This window comes from Gouania willdenowi, chromosome 10, assembly GCF_900634775.1.
Source record: "Gouania willdenowi chromosome 10, fGouWil2.1, whole genome shotgun sequence".
Taxonomy (NCBI): Eukaryota; Metazoa; Chordata; class Actinopteri; order Blenniiformes; family Gobiesocidae; genus Gouania; species Gouania willdenowi.
This window is the reverse complement of record NC_041053.1, coordinates 9,948,615-9,968,608: the sequence shown is the minus strand read 5'-3', so window position 1 is coordinate 9,968,608 and position 19,994 is coordinate 9,948,615.

The following is a 19,994-nucleotide window of genomic DNA, read 5'->3' as shown; positions in this document are numbered from 1 at the left end:
AACTTTACTCGTTACATTTTTCAACGACAATTACATCTTCAACTATCCATGTTCAATTACAACTCAATTATGATTACGGTGACCAGCATTTTTTCAGAATAAAATTCTTATTTTTCCCCATGTAAGTCAATTACAATTATGTTCTCAATTACTGAAGTTCAATTATAATTAATCACAATTACTGAGCTTTTGATAAATAAACCTGTAAAACGTGACACATTTAGTCTTAAATCAGCTGTAAATACATTAAAAAATATATGATCCATCATCCAATTTGTTTCTCATCTCTTGGTTTCCTTGTTAGGCTTCCTAATTAATGAAATATAGTGATATAAAAAAAAAAATATAGTGATAATATAGTGATAAAAAAAAAATAAAAAAATATGAATATTTATGGTGTTTTTATCGGAACATTTTTTTCTGTTAGTGTATCCCTAGATTTAATTTTGTTTTAGTTGGTAAAATGATCCTCAAGAAAAGTGACAGGTAGTGGAAACAATTGATCTGAAACATATTTTAATAATTGTTAACTACGTATGTGTAAGACATAGAACTGGAACATGGTTCCACACTTATAGACAGTTTCTATAGAACTACCATGGCAGTTACAATTACAATGCCAATTATCTGAATTCAATTGCAATTACAACAGCAACAGATTTTTTGTTAATTACAATTGTAATGACGTGATAAAGTGATTATGATTATAATTGACCCCATCCCTGGCCTACATCGTCTTTATCTGAGAAGCTTTAGCCTCAGGTTGTACGTTTTATTGGTTTATTTAGTCATAAAAATGGTCAAACTCGTCAGAGTCGCTCAGATCATCCGTCTGCTGCGTGTCCTGCGTTTTGAACATCTGCACCACGTGGCAAACATCTGCAAAGCAGAAACACTTCAGTCAGAATCCTTCTCTCAGGTGTGATTTTGTCACTTATCACATTTCAAAAACAGTAACAGGTGGACTGAGACAAAACATCAGCCTTTTGTGTCCAGACCAGTTCCACTAATTATCAGAGACACCACGTAGAAGCTGTTATTAAATAATGCTCAACATGTGGCTCTTAAAGCAGAACTAAGTAACTTTTTCACCTTAATAAATCCTTCCTGTAGTCCCTGTGAGGGTAATACAAGTGTTTATGGAGTGATTGGGGGGTCTTTCATCCCCCCTGCTGTCTCTGACCAGAAAACAGCACTTGCAAATTTCCTGCCTCTGACCAGGTGGCAAGACGTACTGCTTTACGGCAGCCCAATACAAACTAATGCTAGATTTTGACCAGCCCCGTGGCTGCACATGGTTGTCTACAAAAATCACTTTTGTCAAACTTACATCATGGCGTAGCCAGCAAAAAATAAGGTAGAGAAGACCTTTGTCTAAGGAACGGAGCCGCTCCATGGAGTAACAGGTCAGCAACAACACACAGCAATCACGTACCGTGGTCGTGGCAACAGGCGCACACACACACACACACACACACACTCGCAACCCAGTGCTCCATCAGGCAGCACACACACAAATATCCATCCATCCATCAATTTTCAGAGCCACTTTGTCAGCACACAAACACATCACACATATTCCGTATTACTCCCACATCATTCCTTTATTTTACTCGTCTCTCTACCACATACTGTTCACGTGGGACTATATGTGTGAAAGCACCCTTAGTGTCACTGTGGTGTTAAGATTTTTCAGTGATCGGTTGCTACTGTCTTGGGAGAGCAAAGGTGCACATGTAGCTGTGGGGTGGGGCAGGCGGCGGGGGGTGTTTACGACAGTGACATAACTAAAAGGAACCTTTAGGGGGAGCGCTAAGCACAAGTTACTTAGTTCTGCTCTAATGTCTTAATTATTGTTCCCTCAGAAAACCTTCAAAGATGGAAACTTTTTAACCCCTTTTTACTTTTTTCCTTTGGACATTTTGTGACTTCTTCTGTCCCATGTTTGCCCCTTTTCAAAAAGTTCTGACACTTTTTTCAGACTTCAGCTATAAATACTCCTTTTTTCTATTTTTTTACCTTTAAAAAAAAGAAAAAGGCCACTTTTCATCCTAATAAGCAATTTTTTTCCCCCCCAATAAATAAATACCACTTATTTTATTTTTTCCCTACATTTTGCCTCTTTTTGTTCCACATTTTGCTCTTTTTGACGATTGTTTGCCACATTTTGTCAATTAAATCTACTCTTTGCCATTACAAACCACCTGGTTCTTCTTTATTCTGCTATTTTTAGGCCACTCTTGGCTGCTTTTGGCCCATTTTAGTCACTTTTCACTCTTTTCTTGCCACTTTTGGAGCATTTACGACCACCTGTTACCATGTCTGCCTCCACTCCCTCGTCAAAAAAAGAAAAAAAAAAAACAACATAGTTTGAGTCAACCAGACAGCCTGTCCACTCTTGGTAACAGATATGTTGTGGGATGTGACATCAAAGCTTAGACAGGTTTGAATTGAGTGGGAGGAAACTAAGGGTTACAATGAGAAGGCTTTACCTTTAGACTTCTCCTCAGATTTCAGCTCAGCTTCTCTAAAACAATAAAATATATATATATAGTATTAAGTGATGGATTATTGTTCCTTTAATTTGAAATTATTTTTTTAGCTCACTCTTTCTTTGGCTGTGGAGGTGCAAGAAGATTCTCGATGTCTTCGTCACTGGAAGCATCAGAGTCTTCATCATAAGGTTCAGCTTCACGTTGCTCCTCAGTTTCCTCAGGAACTGCTTCAGATCTACAAAGAACGTCATTAAAAGCAGGGGTGTTCAGATACGTTTGGTCTCAAGTGGGCCGCAGAGGTGGGGAATTGAACAATTTCATCATTAGTGTTACTTTGCATTTCTTTGTATAAATGATATAATAAAAGTATGACTTATAAAAGGCACCGACAATAGGTGACAGATAGTGACTATATTTATTTAATTTGGGGGATTTTTGTCACATAATTTGAGGACTGAGCAGGATTAAATTTCTTTCAACAATTTCAGAGTAAAAATGATTTCCATCATGTTATTTAAGCCTGGGAAAACTGTGAAGCCATGCAAATATTGTAGAGCTTCAGTGAATTTGTAACAAATTCAATTAAACTCCACTTGAATAATTTTAAAGTTCTACTTCCAAATAAAACAGTTGAAATGTTTTTTTTTTTTTAAAACAATCTTTCATCATGATACAGTGATTTCAAATTCCTCCCAATTTCTGCTTAATTTCAATAAATAATTCCCGTGCAAATTTTCTGTTTTTTGATTATTGTCAAAAGTTCCCGTGGATATTTTCCAGGTATCTTACAACCCTACTGATATATTCATAACTAAATTATTTGGTCATTTACAGTTTTCTAAGCCATTTTTATTTTCCCCTGCGAGCCAATTTGGATGTTTCAAAGGGCCGGATTTGGCCCCCGAGCCTTGAGTTTGACACGTGATTTAAAGGCTTGTGATGATATAATCTGTAGTAATCTTCACAAAGATGTCAGAGAAGGAACGTCACTGCCCCAGGAACTATGTTTTTAAAATATTATATTATCACTGTGAATCCAAATGTCTCCTTTAAATTGATCTATTGCAGGGGTGTCAAACTCATTTTAGTTCAGGGGTCAAATACAGAGCATTTTGATCCCAAGAGGGCCACATATTTTATACGGGAAAATTAGCAATTTCAACATTATTGTGCCCCAATTTGCACTACAAAAGTGATAAATATCAGCCCCAAAAGGATCATTACTTTAAATTTCCTTGATTTTGTAACAAATTTCTATTTAATTGAGGAAAAATATAAAGATTTTAAAAGAACTTAGATTTTTTGAACAGTTTAATATGAAAAATGACTGCAATCATAAGATATAAGCACTGGGAAAACTGTGAGCCCTTCAAATATTGTAAAGTTTCATTTACACAATGATTCATGTTTCTCCTGCGAGCCGAATAGGATGCGCCAAAGGGCCGAATTTGGCCTCCGGGCCATGAGTTTGAAACGTGTGCTCTATTGGAACCCTCACTCTGCTTTACCTCCTCTCTTGTGGTGAGATGATGATGATGGTGCTGTCCTCTGAATGTTCTCCTGCTTCTTCTTCCTCTTTGCTCACCTCTTCCTCCTCTTTCTCCTCTTCTTCATCTTCTTCCTCCTCTTCATCTTCTTCATCCTCTTCCTCCTCTTTCTCCTCTTCATCCTCTTCCTCTTCTTCATCCTCTTCCTCCTCTTCATCTTCTTCATCCTCTTCCTCTTCTTCATCCTCTTCATCTTCTTCATCCTCTTCCTCTTCTTCATCCTCTTCCTCCTCTTCATCCCCAGAGAAAGCAGATTTCTGTTTTCCGTCCTCATCATCTTCCCTCTTCAGTTCATTTGATATCTTTTCATCTTCAGATCCTGTTTCCTCTTCCTCACATGACATATTCTTTTTGGAGGAAACTTCTTCATCATCATCATCATCATCATCATCATCATCATCTCTGTTGACTTCACTTTTCTGCTTGCTCTCTTTATCTTCATCCTTTTCCTGTTCTTGGTCAGTCAGCTCTTCCTCTTCGTCCTTTTCTTCACTGATGTCTAAACTCATGTTTTCTGAATCCTTTTCATCCACAGTTCCACATTGTTCTCCATCATTCACCAGGTTTTCACTAGCGCTGTGGTTTTCCACTTTCTCCCTCTCTGTCTTCTCACTGTTTTCATTATTCCCTGATTGGTGCTGAGTGGAAGAACGCTCTCCACTTCTCCTCGTCCTCCTGCTGATGTGGACTTTCCCTGATGAGGCGTTGCTCTCTGAGGATTGATCCACTGCTGCTGGAGAACATGTGGAAGACCTGAGGAATGATTAGAAAATGTGATACTAACAAGAAACCATTGAAGAGAGTCAGGGTCGGGGTCAATTACATTTTTCAAATACAATTATGTCTTCAATCATCCATTTTCAATTACAACTCAATTATGATTAAAGGGGCGGTGTGATGAAAAAAAATCACTTTATAATGGTTTTGCTACAGGTGTTATACATTCGTTTAGCCTCATTCAGAGGGTCAAAGTTCAAAAAGTTCTGTTTCCTCCCTCCCTTGTTATTCCACACCATGCGTGTTGGATTTTTCTCGCGAGGTGACATCACCTCGAGGAAACTCCTCCTCCTGACAATCCTGGCTCCTCCAAACCTATATAAGAATGTGAGCTCCTCCCTCTCAAACTACCTCACAGATAAAACAAACTCTGTGGTTGAATATAGAATAAACATTATACTTGATTGTCAAATATATAAAGCTACATACACAAAATGCATTTTCTGCTACTGCTCTTCAGGGAGCAGTTACAGTCAGTTCCATTTTTAGTACCCGTTATATCGCCTCTGAGATGATCTGACATGTTTGTGACACAATGCGACGCAGGCGTTGGACAAAACAGTGGACTACCACCTTGAATGGACCATTCCTGTAATCAGTAGCGGTGAGGAGCAGAAGAAAGCAACGTGGCAGGTCCGGTGAGGTTTTGAAGCAGCTGCTGCCGCACACACACCCGGAAACAGTGTTTATCGGACTCACAATCACAATAGCCGCTTAAATAGCCATGTGTTTGACTGGAATGTGTTGTTTTTTTGGCTGAAAACAATAACAAAAGTGTGTGGATAGCAAAAGAAAATCGCTATTGATCAGCTGCTGTGTAGAGTACTCAGAATGTGACTTTTCAGAGGCTAAAACTCTGGAAAACAGGCGAGTCTGGAAAAATAAACCTCAAATACTATGTTGTTGGGGTTCTTAGAACAAATGGAGATGGGTGAAAAATAGCATAATACCACCCCTTTGAAGGTGGATTTTTTCCAATTACAACTAAAATTACAATTGTTATTTACAATTAATCACACTTACTGGGCCTTTAATAATTATTAACCCTCAAAATTCAACCTTCCTCTGGTGTTAGCTTTGTGTTAGCACTTCTTATAATAGCGTGTCAGTTTGACCCATGTCTTAAATCAGCTGTAAAATACATTCATTTGTTTTTCATCTCTTGGGTACCTTGTTAGGCTTCCTAATCCATGATAATATTGGTATTAATGTATTTGGTCTCAGCCTTTTTTCTGTCAGTATATCCCTTAATTTAAATATTTTTCTAAATGCTGAAATGATCCTGAGGAGAAGTGACAAGAAGTGGAAACATAATATAATGATTGTTAACTACATACAGTATGTGTAAGCCATAGACCTATAACACGGTTTCCCAGTTTTGCGTTCAATTAATGTATAATTAACAAGTTTTTTTAATCAAATTTATAAACCAATTACAATTACAAACTCAATTATCTGGACTCAATCATGATTACAACAGCAACAGATTTTTTCAATCACAATTACAATTATAATTACAGCATATTTGTAACTAATTATCAATTACATGATTACAATTATAATTGACCCCAACCCTGGAGACAGTACACAAACACCACAGTACACAAAACTATCCTGACACATTAAAATAAACTGTATATCACGTTATTAACTGATGTGGAAATTCCATTAAGACTTACATTAATTAGGGTTATTTATTTATTTATTTATTTATTTAGTTTATTTCCAACATGGTTGCATTCACAGAAGTTTTGTTATTTGACACTTAATGACACCTTATTCATGCTAATGACAGGTGTCATGTCATAATAATGACAGCGTAAAGTGTTACTGAAGATTGTAATAATCATTATGTAATAATTAAATAAAGTTAATATAGAAGATGGATTGATGAGTATTTTACTCACTTCTCTCCGTCTGATGTAGTTTTCTGTGTTCTCCTCTTTCTGCTCCACTCGCTGCTGTGAGGACTAGACAGACGAACTACACGTAAACAACATTATCACAACATTATCAAAGTTAGAAACTTCTCCCAGAGAGGATTTAGGTCTGATTTATGTTGTTGTTTTTTCCTCTACCTGGATGAACGTCCAGTCCAAGTGATGAACTTCTCCTTTGTCGTTCTGAGCTTCCTCCTCTGCTGGACTCATCTTCACCCTTCTCCTCTTCATCCACAACCTGTGGTTCCTCTGTGTAAAGCTTCTTAGATAGAGACGTGGATATCCTGGACCAGTGGGGATCAGAGGTCCATGATGTATTCTGATTGGACATAGAATATGGGTGTTGTGGGTGATCTGGTTGCAGAGACGAGGTGAGATCAGCAGAGTGGGACTGGTTGTTAGTGAGCCGATGAAGAGAGGACACGTAGTCATCATCAGAGTGTCTTTTAGAAAAGTCTGAAAGTAATTATTAATATTAATTAACAAATAAAAACAGCTGAAAAAATGTTTACTTTAAATAAAAAAACCAACCATGCAGGGGAGATGTTTTTATTTCTTCTGCAGCAATGTGTGGGTAGGGATTTGAGTAGGTCTCCATCCTCTGTTAAACAAATGGACATTTATTCAACAATAATAGAAAAAAAGAGTTAATGTACCCGTCGTTCTTTAGTTATTCCATTTTAAAACCAAATCAAAATAACAAATATTGTGGTTATTTTGTTTTACTGATTTAAAACCAAAACAGAAATACAGGAAAAACCAAACAACAGATAAGCAGCGTTTTCCAGTTCTTTTTCTTTATTTAATCATTTTCTAAAAACTTGTTCTGTTTGTGTAATATTTTAATATTTACGGGGAAATGAGAGTGAGAACTGAAGCCCGCGGCACCTGGTTTCCATCTGCAGGTCCTGGACCAGGTCTCCACACACAATAGGACTGTTTAGGATTGATTCATCAGTTTTCTGTGGATGTTTTAGCTCGTAAAAAGCTGCTCACGTTAATGTTTTGTTTCGCGGTGTTACGGTCCAAATAGTATCCAAATAAACTGGTGACTGGCTATTAACTGTGAGGCTGGCGTGAGGAACAATAGATGTTAGAACTTCTACCATTTGACACTTTTGCAAAAACAATTACAGATTTTTTGAGGGCAGTAAAAATGTTTCTTTTGCACGTTATAAATACCGCTAACAGCAGCCGTCAACACACAAAGTTGATCACAAGAAACGAGGAGCACCAGTAGATTCATTACACCACCTCCGGTTCCACAGATGGACTTGTGCGTTGCTTTTTTTTATGTCCGGACTGGGAGCAAAAGTCCGCCCAGTCACCAGTTTATCTGGATACTACTTGGATCGTAACACTGTTCTGTAAACTTGGCAGATATTCACAGATTCAGACTTCCAGCATCAATAACTCTTTAACGAAACGTCATCGACACACAAATGATACCTCTGCCATCAGTGTGAGGTGGAAAACATGAAACAAGATCAATTTTTATCAAACGCAGCAGAATAAAAGTCGTTCTGTGTGGTGAGATTAAAACATGAAGCTGTTGTCCTAGTTTCCCCGTAAATATCCAAATATCACACAAACAGAACCAGATTTAGTTTTAAAACAGAAAAACACTGCTTGTTTGGCTTTTGGTTTTTCTGTTTTCCTGTTTCTGGTTTAAAATTAATAAAACAAAAAAACAATCTGTTTTGGTTTTGAAACAAAATAACCAAAGAACGAAGGGTACATGGATTTTCAAATTTCATGAGGAATGTCTTTAATTTAAAGGTCCCATATCATGTTATTTTTCACCCATCTCCATTTGTTCTAAGAACCCCAAAAACATAGTATTTGAGGTTTATTTTCCCAAACTCGCCTGTTTTCCAGAGCTTTAGCCTCTGAAAGGTCACTTTCTGATCAACTCTACACAAACAGGTTGATTTGCAACCTACTTATGTATATGCATGAGTGGGTGTGTCTATAGACGGGACACTGACTTCCTCGTCCTCGCACGGTGACGTAGGGCCAGACGACGGACCACCCTTCTCCCGACCACTCTGTAGCCGAGCTCATGGGCGTGTCAGTTTACATGTCAATCACAGCAAAGAGCTTCCTGGAGGCGCGGCTTCTCCAGCTCAGTGCCGCGTCAAATTAGTCATCAAAGTGGGAACGCGTCATCAAATTGGAGCGAGGTGTTTGGGCTCACCCTGCAGTAAGAAAGGAGCAAATCACCCTCTAACTAACGATTGAGGGAATCAATGAGAAAAACACTTTGTGCATGTGTATGAAGCCCATATAACACTTTGATCATTAAATTAGGAAAAGTCATGAAATATGAAGCAAAAAAAAAAAAGTCAACTATTATTATTTTTTGAATGATAAACATTGAATGGGGTCAAATTGTAATAATAATAATAATAGGAGTGTTAAAAAAGGATTTTAAGGATTGTTTAGAGCAGTGGTTTTCAAACTTTTTAGGCTCAAGTACCCCCCTCTCTTACTTTTGAATCCAAGTACCCCCTTATGTCCGACTACTACATTTTGCTCAGAATTCTGTGAAAAAACAACTATAGATCATAATGATGGAATGAATGAGTGATAACGCATATTCTAAAGAATATCATTTTGTAAATAAGTGGAAAGAAACAGTATTTAGTGCCTTCTGAATAGATTTATTTCTATAGTTTTTATCATTTATGGTCGTCTCTCACCTGATGTGGGACAAAGACTGACTTTTGTCTTTTCAGTTCATGTTCTAATTTTAGATAATTTCTATCATCATTTTGTGTGTTTTTGGTGTTATTTTGTGTATTGTGTTGTTGTTTGCCTGAGGGGTATTCCATAAAGGAGGGTTAACAAACTCTGAGTCTATCCATAAACTCTGGGTCAACATACCCCACGATGGGAAACTCTGGGTATCTGATTCCATTACAGCTGGTATGAAGTGGATCAATCAACCCTGAGTATGTAAACCTTGGGTTACTTACGTGCACACGCGCAATAAAAAGCCATCATCAATGGATCAGAGATTACTCGTGCTGCCATGGCAACCACCCGGAAGAGAGTGATTTATTCACCCCAATGGGTGAAATAAGCCGGTGTTTGAGGAATATGAGCCTGTTCTAAAGGTGCGTTCACACTGAAAACACCTTCAGTGACTATAGTGGCTTAAATCACCCGTAATTAGTCACACTTTTTGGTCGCTTCATCACTTTATTGCTTCAGTGACGTGATGAGCGGAGAATAATTTGAATAAAATGTGTCTGATGAGATGTGGCAGCAGCATAGTATGGCTGCATAGAGTCCTCCTGTTACTATGGATATAAAGACAGTGACTGCCGCTTGATATTGCATCATTTATATTGATTTTTAATGTAATATTGTTGCCAGAGTCATCTCGACGTCCTAAAAATATGTCATGAAAAAAAGACTGAAGTGGCACGCGAACCCGTGACCCTATGTTTCCAAGAGCAGCGTCACAATTCACTGCTCCATCATAACTTCAAAGATACATAATCTACAGATTTTAATGTATAACAATATAAAACACTACTGAGGATGCTGCCCCCTCGACCCGGAAACGGCTAAGCGGGAGAAGATGGATGGATGGATGGAATATAAAACAACAATCAAACCTTAAAAGTGGATTCATTTAAATTATCATCTCCTCCTTTACATTCTCCACAGGTTTGTATCCAGGGAACTTTACTACAGACGTCAGTAGATGTTTTAATGCAGATCAACCTCTCAGTGACTTTCACTTAATGATCTACATCCACAATGTTATAAAGAAAACTACCGTTTGCACAGAAAACCCCCAAAAAAACATAAAGCAACACAACATTAGTAATGATGTGAACACGTCTGTGGTGTGTGATGTTACTAATGTATTTCAGAGAAAAGTTATAAGGTTAATTAAAGTGTTCAAAAACGGTGTTCAGGTGGGCGGAGCCAGGTAGAAACCCAGGGTTTCTTTGATAAAACCTGCCAGGGACCAGGTTTAGTTCAAGGACAATGTTACCATGGTAACATACTCAGAGAAGAACATACATCGCGTTTAGGAATGGGATGGGATGAATTTCCCTCATTTGAGCCCAAATATACTCAGAGTTTGAACATAACCCACTTTATGGAATAGCCCTCTGTTATTTTTATTATTCAGTATATTCTTCTCCTATTTTGTGTGTTTTTGTTGTCGTTTTTGCATGTTGTTGGTATTATTTAAATGATTCTCTCTCAGTGTGTGTGTTTTTGGTGTTGTTTGATTAATAATTATGTTGATTTGTCTGTTGCTCTGTTATTTTGGTGTATTTTGAAGTGATTTTGTGTATTTTCCACTTATTTAGCGTGTCTTTGTAGTCGTTTTTGTGTGTTGCTGGCAATAGGGTGGATTTTTCTCTCTTAGTGTGTGTGTGTGTTTTTGGTGTCATTGTGTAGATTTTGTTGTTGTTTGCCTGTTGTTTTTATTATTCAGTATATTTTGTGAGTTTTTGTAGTCATTTTGTGTAGTTGTTGGTAATATTTAGTAAAAAAGAAACATTACAAAAGCCCATATTTTTAATGTTTTCATTTGTTCATTTGTTAATATACCTCTCTCTCTCTCTCTCTCTCTCTCTCTCGTACCCACTGTAGTGCCATCGCGTACCCCAGGGTTACACGTACCCTCATTTGAAAAACACTGGTCTATAGAATATAAACTTTACATACAGTTGTCTTACCTTCCTTTGAGCAGTCTGGAGTTGCTGCTGCCACCGCAGGCCGTTCTCCTGCAGGTATCTCTCATACTCCGTCTGCAGAGGGCAAAGGTCAAGGTTTGGCACTCACAGGGAACGTATTGGCTCTCTCAGATCGTTGCTGTGTTGTATGCTCACCCTAATCAGTTTCATTTCAGCGTTGCGGGCCTGCAGCTCTCTGAGAGTGTCCTGAGCTTCTGCAAACTGGTGCAGAAGCTGCTGGTTGGACTGGTGAGCTCGATGTTCTCTGTCCCTCAGCTCCATCCAGCGCTGCTGCAGCGGATTCACTCTGCTGCACAGGCACAAGGACAAATATCAGCCTCTCAGTGACCGGACACAATGTCATCTGTAGTGTTTAAAAAAAACTCTAAACCACGGGTGTCCAACTCATTTTAGTTCAGGGGCCAAATACGGATACGGTTGATCTGAAGTGGGCCGCAGAGGTTGGGAATCAAACAATTTAAACATTAGTGAGAGTTGCATATAAATTGTATAAAAGGTATGTTGTTTATACCAGCTATTCTCAACTGGTAGGTTGGTACTTAAAAGTGGGTCGCACCGCTCCCCTCCATCCCCCTTCTTTTAATTACACCCCATACATTCACTGAACACACACACTCACACAGGGGATAGGGAAGTGCCTCTCCATTGGGGAATGGAGAGGCACCATAACAGGGTGGTGGGTTGGTTCACATATTTGGGCCTCTCCGGTGGGGGCCTGGCCCCTCTGTTGGTGGCTGGGCCACTGCATAGAGTAAAAATACATCAGGATGGTGTGGTCGGGCGTGGCGGTGGGTCACGGGGGGGTTTTGCTGGGGTCTCTCCTTGCGGGGTCTTTCCGGGCGGTGTCGGCCTGGTCGGGCGCGGGGGCGCTTCCTCCCCTTGGGTGTGGCTTGGTGCTTGTTTCGTCGGCTGGTGGCCTTGGGGGCGGGCCCCGCGGTGTGCGGGCCCGGGGCGGCCTGCCTCGCCGGTTTGGGGGGTGGGTGTGCTGGGGGTGTGCTGGTGTCCTCACCGGGGTTGGGGCGGGGTTGCTTGGTGCCTCGGAGCGATGCTGTTTACTGGGGGGCGGCGCTAGCTGTTCCGGTGGTGGAGGTTGCTGTCGGCCGCCTGGTGGGTCTGTCCTGCCATCTGCGGACTGGTGGGTGGGTCCGGGGCATCTTTGGCTCGGGGCTGCGGTTCCGCACTTGATGTGTGCCATTGGGGTGCCTCCGTCCCCGCGGTGGGGATCGCCGGTTGCTCGCGGGCCGGTGGGGGGCGCTGCTCCGTGGCTGGCGCTGCCCGGGGGGCGGCGGGCCCTGGGCTGCTGGCCTTGGGCTGTCCGGGGCTGTGCGGTCCTGCTGGGCTGTGGCCGGGTCCTGGGCGGGGGTGGGGGGTGCGTCCCGGGGTCCTTGGCTCCTTGGGGCTTTCTCGGGTGTGTATGGGGGGGGCGATGGTTGCCTCTTGGCTTGGGATCTTGGGGGCGTTCGGGGGGCTGCTTGGCCGTGGGGTGGTCGCCGGGGGCCCCCGGATTGCCCGCTCTTGCTGCTGGCCTGGCTGCTTCTTCGGGCCCGGGGGCGGCTCGTGGGTTTTGCAGTGGCGGTTCTTGGAAATACATTTGTCATGGATGCACTGGCCTTGGGCTGTGGGATAACACTCATACTGGGCTCAACCACAGACACGTTGTTCCCAAATACCTGTTTTATAGAATTTCCACTCACTTCTTCCTCTGTTCACAGCCACCACCATTATTCCTAAGCCGCACACTGGTCACCAAACTGGCTTGATAACTCAACAATAAGCACAATATACACAACCACAATTTCACATCGCATCACTTGAAACCTATCGACTACTCCCCGCCCATTCCATTTCCTATCTTGTATCCCTCTTCCCTGTTAACTTCCCCACCCCCCTCCAACCCCTCACCTTGGTGTAACACTGCCCTCTCTTTTTTTACATCCTCCCTTTAATAAAGTATTTCTTACCCTTCCCTAGGGAGGGCTGGTGATGGTCACAGTTATGCAATGAAAAAAATAAATTTATTTAATTGCAATAACAAAATATGCATTGCTGTTAAAAGATTGCACTTCTTGTAGTGTTAACCTTCAACAGAATGTGCAGACAAGATAAAAAAAAAAAATAAAATAAAAAAATAAATTAAAAGTGGGTCGCGGACCTGTACTGGGTAGATCGCAGACAGCTGGTCAAAAATAAATAAATACTTAATGTTTCATGTTGGACTTTTCTTTTATTTTGAATGAAACGTTTCTTTTGACAGGCATGCTGTAAAATGCATGTTGCACAGGAAAATTAATAGATTTGTCTTAAAAAAAAAGATTATATATGTGTGTTTTCAACAGCTTTTTTTGAAAAACTAAAAAAAAAGTGGGTCGCGATTTAATGACCGTGGCAAAATGTGGGTCCCAGGGTGAGACCAGTTGAGAATCCCTGGTCTATACGACACCAACAATATCCAAACAATAGGTGACAGGTAGTGACTACTGGAATATTTATTTAATTTGGAGAAATTTTGTCAAATAATTTGCGGATTGGGCAGGATTAGGTTTCTTTCAACAATGTCAGAGTAAAAATGACTTCCATCGTGTTATATATATATATTGGAAAACTGTGAACCCCTGCAAATATTGTAGAACTTCAGTGTATGTGTAACAAATTAGATAAAACTCCACTTGACAGTTCTACTTTCAAATAAATCTGTTGAAATGAAATTTATTTATTATGATGATACAGTGATTTAAAATTACTCCCAATTTCTGCTTAAATAATTCCCATGAAAAGTTTCTGTTGTTTGAATATTGTCAAATTTTAGTGCACAATATTGCTAAATATTTCTTTCATAAAAATGTTGGTCTGGACCACTTGAAATCCAACTGACCAATGCTCTAAAACCGGTGTGTCAAATTTATTTTAGTTCAGGGGCCAAATACAGACCAGTTTGATCTCAAGTGGGCCTCAGATTTTATGCGGGAAACTGTAAGAAACCGACAATATCCAAGCAATAAGTGACAGATATCAGGATCTTTACTTTAAATTTCCTAGCTTTTGTGACATATTTATACTTAATTAAGGCAAATATTGTCTCGAAATTTGAGGAACATTTTTTTCAACAGTTTAACATTAAAAAACAACTGCAATCATGCAATATGAGCATTGTTGAGTTTCATTTACACAAGATTTATGTTTTCTCCGTAATTTTTACTTTCTCCTGCGGCCGGAATGGATGCTCCAATGGGCTGGATTTGGCACCCGGACCATGAGTTTGACATGTACAAATAAATGTATTGTCACTTGATGATCCTGAAGCTCATCACTGCATAATAGGATTTAATGGTAAATACAGAGGCTCGTGACAAAATGACAGCTCTTCTTTTTGTATTATAATAAATCATACTCCATTATCACGTGTTGACTTACCTTCTCTTCATGCTAAACACTCCCATCTGTGTGAAAGTGCCATGTTTTGTTCTGCTCTGGTGACCAAGAGGCCACAAACTCTCTGACGGTGCAGCCATGAGTGCAGGCTCTCAGCTGCTGTGGGATTATCTGGGATTAGGGACTGTGCGTCAAACAAGGGCGGGGCCAGAAACACGCTACAGTATGGGAGGGGGCAAAATACTCAGTATTACATGGTGCTGATCAAGTCCAGATTAATATTTTTTATTATAAATCAATATATAGGAAATCTAGAGACTTTTGATAAGTGATCAACAAAAATGATCAAAATCATCTGAAAAAGTTTGGCATCATTTTCTCCATTGTGGAGAATTATTTGGCAAATATTTTACTGCTAAGAAAAAGTAGAAATCAGTACAATAAAATAGAGAAAGCAAAGTGTCATTTATTCATGGTTGTGTTGTGTGTATTTATTGTAGATTTTTAACGTGTTTTAACAATAAATATTTAAATACATTATAATTAGAGGCGCCTTTCAGGGTGTCCTTGGGTACCCTGAAAGGCACGCCCACTTTGACCAATCGTGAATAACTTTGAGATATCACCTCAGGAGGGACCCAAGATCATACCCTCCAAATTTGGTAACAATTGGTTGTGTCAATTAAGAGATATAAATATTCATTATTTTTAGCGCCCCCTAGTGGTCTACGTCATTCAAATTTGGCGCATACCCTCACAGTCACATGCCAACTAAGGATCTCAGATTTGGTGTTGATAGCATTTATTTTGACCGAGATATGCGTCAGTTTGTTTTTATAGCTAGCTAGAAAACTTTACTCGTTAATAATTTGCGCATAATTTACCCGAACAAACTCATTTTGATAACTGTATATCATGTCCAGCTGAAGACTCTATGTGCCAAGTTTCACGCTGATTGGACAAAACCCCAAGGAGGATTTCGAAAAAGTAGGTTTTCCAGTTTTTGCAATTTTGCTCCGAGAAAAGTTAGGCGGAAATGGGCGTGGCCTAGGCCAGGTGATTCAGTGCTATTCAAGGAATCTGTGGATATGAAGGTTTTAAATTTGCAACAAACGGTGTGGGAGTTCTTGGCCAAAACGTATTAACCTTTGTTATAGCGCCACCTTCTGGCGGATATTTGTGAATTTTTGCGTCCAAGGTACACGGGGTGGTCTGGACCCAACCACCAAAGGGCACCGCCCTACCTTGCACGGTTTAGCCTGCAGCACCACTTTTACCCAAGGAAAATTAGTCGTGCCATTTAGATATAAATATTCATCAAGAGATATAAATATTCATTATTTGTAGCGCCCCCTAGTGGCCTACATCATTCAATTTTGGTGCATTTCCTCAAAGTCACATGCCAACTAAGGATGTGAAATTTGGTGTTAGCAATTATTTTGACCGAGATATTCGCCAGTTCGCATTTTTATAGCTAGCAAGAAAACTTTACTCGCTAATAATTTGCGCATAATTTACCCAAACAAACTCATAGGGTTAACTGGAGATTATGTCCAACTGAAGACTCTATGTGCCAAGTTTCACGCTGATTGGACAGAACCCCAAGGAGGAATTCGAAAAAGTAGGTTTTTGAGTTTTTGCAATTTTGCTCCAAGAAAAGTAAGGCGGAAATGGGCGTGGCCTAGCCTAGGTGATTCAATGCTATTCAAGGAATCTGTGGATATGAAGGTTTTAAATTTGCAAAAACGGTGTGGGAGATATTGGCCGAATCGTGTTGACTTTTGTTATAGCACTACCTGCTGGCGGACATATGTGAATTTTTGCGTCCAAGGTACACGGGGTGGTCTGGACCCAACCACCAAAGGGCACCGCCCTACCTTGCACGGTTTAGCCTGCAGCACCACTTTTACCCAAGGAAACATAATAAAAATAAATATAATTAGAACTGCAAGCAGTTATTAAAGGGGGCCAAGCCTTCCCGTGCGACTCTGCCCCCAGGTTTCGAGGAGCCCGTGGAAGTAAGTCACGAAGGATGACGGGCTCGTGGCGAGCGTCAGGACACAGGCCAACGTGCCATTTGCTGTGAACAGGTGGATATGAAGTTTTGGAAGATGTCATTTAAAGTGTGAAAGTTACAGGCCAAAATGCATTTGCACCCATTTTAGCGACACCTAGTGGTGCACTTTTTGGTATGGGTGATCTGTGTGCTCTTCTATAGTTACCCTGTAAATTTCAAATCCCTCAACATATTACTTCAGATGAAATAAAGGTTTGTTTATTTATGTTATGTAGTAATAAGCCACCCCCACTTTGACCAATCACGATTCACTTCGAGATACGGTCCCAGGAGCGACCCAAGGTCATACCCACCAAATTTGGTAAAAATCAGTTGTGCTATTTAGGAAATATAAATTTCTCATAATTGCAGTGCCCCCTAGAGTCCCAAGTTATTCAAATTTGGCTCATACCCGCACAGTCTCATGGCAACCAAGGATCTCAGAATTGGTGGTCTTAGCAAATATTTTGACCAAGATATGCAACAGTTGGCATTTTAATAGCTAGCTAGAAAAGTTTTCTCGTTAATATCTTGCGCATAATTTGCCCGAACAAATTTTTTTGCTGAACTGTAGAACAGGTCCAAATGAAGACTCTACGTGCCAAGTTTCACGCTGATTGGACAAAACCCCCTAAGAGGAATTTGAAAAAGTAGGTTTTTGATATGTCGTGACTTACAAAGAGCATTGTGCTGTGGGAGTGGGCGTGGCCTATGTCAGAAAATGCGACTCTATGTCGGGAACAAGTGGATATGAATTTTATGAAGATGTGAATTAAATTGTAAAAGTTAAAGGCCAAAAAATTTTGAAAATAATAGCGCCAACTAGTGGCACAAATTTTGGTATGGTTGGTCTATGTGGTCTTCTATATCGACTCTGTAAATTTCACTGCCCTCAACATAAGAATTCAGCAGAAATAAATGTTTGTTTATTTATGTGTTATGATGTCATTAGCCACGCCCACTTTGACCAATTGCGATTAACTTTGAGATATCGCCTCAGGAGGGAACCAAGATCATACCCTCCAAATTTGGTAAAAATTGGTCTTGCCATTTAAGAGATATAAATATTCGTTATTTGTAGCGCCCCCTAGTGGCCTACATCATTCAAATTTGTCGCATTTCTTCACAGTCACATGCCAACTAAGGATCTCAGATTTGGTGTTGTTAGCATTTATTTTGACCGAGATATGCGCCAGTTTGCATTTTTATCGCGAGCTATAAAATTTTACTCATTATTAATTTGCGCATAATTTACCCGAACAAACTCATTTAGTTAACTGTATATCACGTCCAACTAAAGACTCTCCGTGCCAAGTTTCACGCTGATTGGACAAAACCCAAAGGAGGATTTCGAAAAAGTAAGTTTTCCAATTACCTAGGCGTGGCCTAGCCCAGGTAATTCAGTGCTATTCAAGGAATCTGTGGATATGAAGGTTTTAAATTTGCAACAAACGGTGTGGGAGTTATTGGCCAAAACGCGTTGATCTTTGTTATAGCGCCACCTGCTGGCGGATATAGGTGAATTTTTGCATCCAAGGTCCCCTGGGGGTTTTGGACCCAACCACCAAAGGGCACCGCCCTACCTTGCACGGTTTATTCTGCAGCACCACTTTTACCAACGGAACTATAAAAGGTAACAATTATAATAATAATAATCGGAACGATTACAAAAGGGTTCCTAGCACCGCTGGTCCTAGGAACTGCGTATGCTTATATACGCGGTTCCCTGGCCCCGCGGGCTTGGCCCCCTAATAATAATAATAATCGGAACGATTACAATAGGGTTCGTGGTTCCCTGTCCCCGGGCTTGGCCCCCTAACTAAGCTGATTGAATAAAAAAAGTACTGAATAATAAGGACATCAGTAGAAATGTAAAATTATTCCCTAAAAAGAATACTCAAGTAAAGTACATTTCTTTGAAAATACTGGTCCGGTACAAAATTTAAGTACATTACCTTAATTTGTTCACACTGTATGTATACATGTACAATATAGGAAACACTTTGTTGACGTTACTTGAAAGTGAACGTTGCCGTGGCAGCAATATGTAAGAGAACCAAACAAAACTGAATCTTCAGTTGCTTCTCTCACTGCAAGTGGTTAAGTAGCAAAAGCTCTCTGAGTGTCTTTGTATCAAAAAGTAAAACAAGCATTTTTTGTGAAGTTTGAAAGGTTAAATAGTAAAGACCTGAGTGAGGAATGGCTGCTACAGGTAAGACAAAAATTACAGACAAAATATGATGATTAATTTTAATCTGCTAAGATAAAAGAACACTTTAGTCATTGAAGGAATCACTAGATTTTCTTTCAAAAAAAATAAAATAAATAAAAGTATGGATTATCCTTAGAAAATACATTAACTGTGGTTATAATATTGAGAAAATATTTCCCTTCAAAAACAAGTTTAATATCTTGTGTTGATGATACTGTTTGAAGCAGTTTGAGAGCTTTCACAGCCAAAGTGTGTACAGGCCTGCTATTTTTATTTGAATCCAAACTTTAGGAGTGACAGAACAAGATGTAATTTCCATGGTCTTAGTGTTGAAATACTGAACGCAATGATGAGTGTGACAGACTAAATGTATCATAGAATCTACTGAAACTATTTATCAGAAATTAAGCAATTGCAAAAAACTAAGCTGACAGCAGAGAAAAAGTACTGAGTAATAATAAGGGCATCAATCGAAATGTAGTGTAAAAAATATCTCAAAATAATATACTCAAGTAAAGTACATATACTTGAAAATATTAGTTAAGTACAGTGTTTAAGTACATTAACTTACTTTGTTCACACTGTATGTATACATGGACAATATAGGAAACAGTTTGTTGACATAACTTGAAAGTTGAATGGTTGCCATGGTAGCAAGATGAAAGAGAACCAAACAATACCAGAATGTCAGTTGCTTCTCTCATTGCAAGTGGTTAAGTAGCAAAAGCTCTCTGAGTATCTTTGTATTAACAAGTAAAACAAACATTTTTGTGAAGTTTGAAAGGTTAAATAGTAAAGACCTGAGTGAGGAATGGCTGCTACAGGTAAGACAGTATTTACAGACAAAATATGAGGATGAATTTTAACCTGC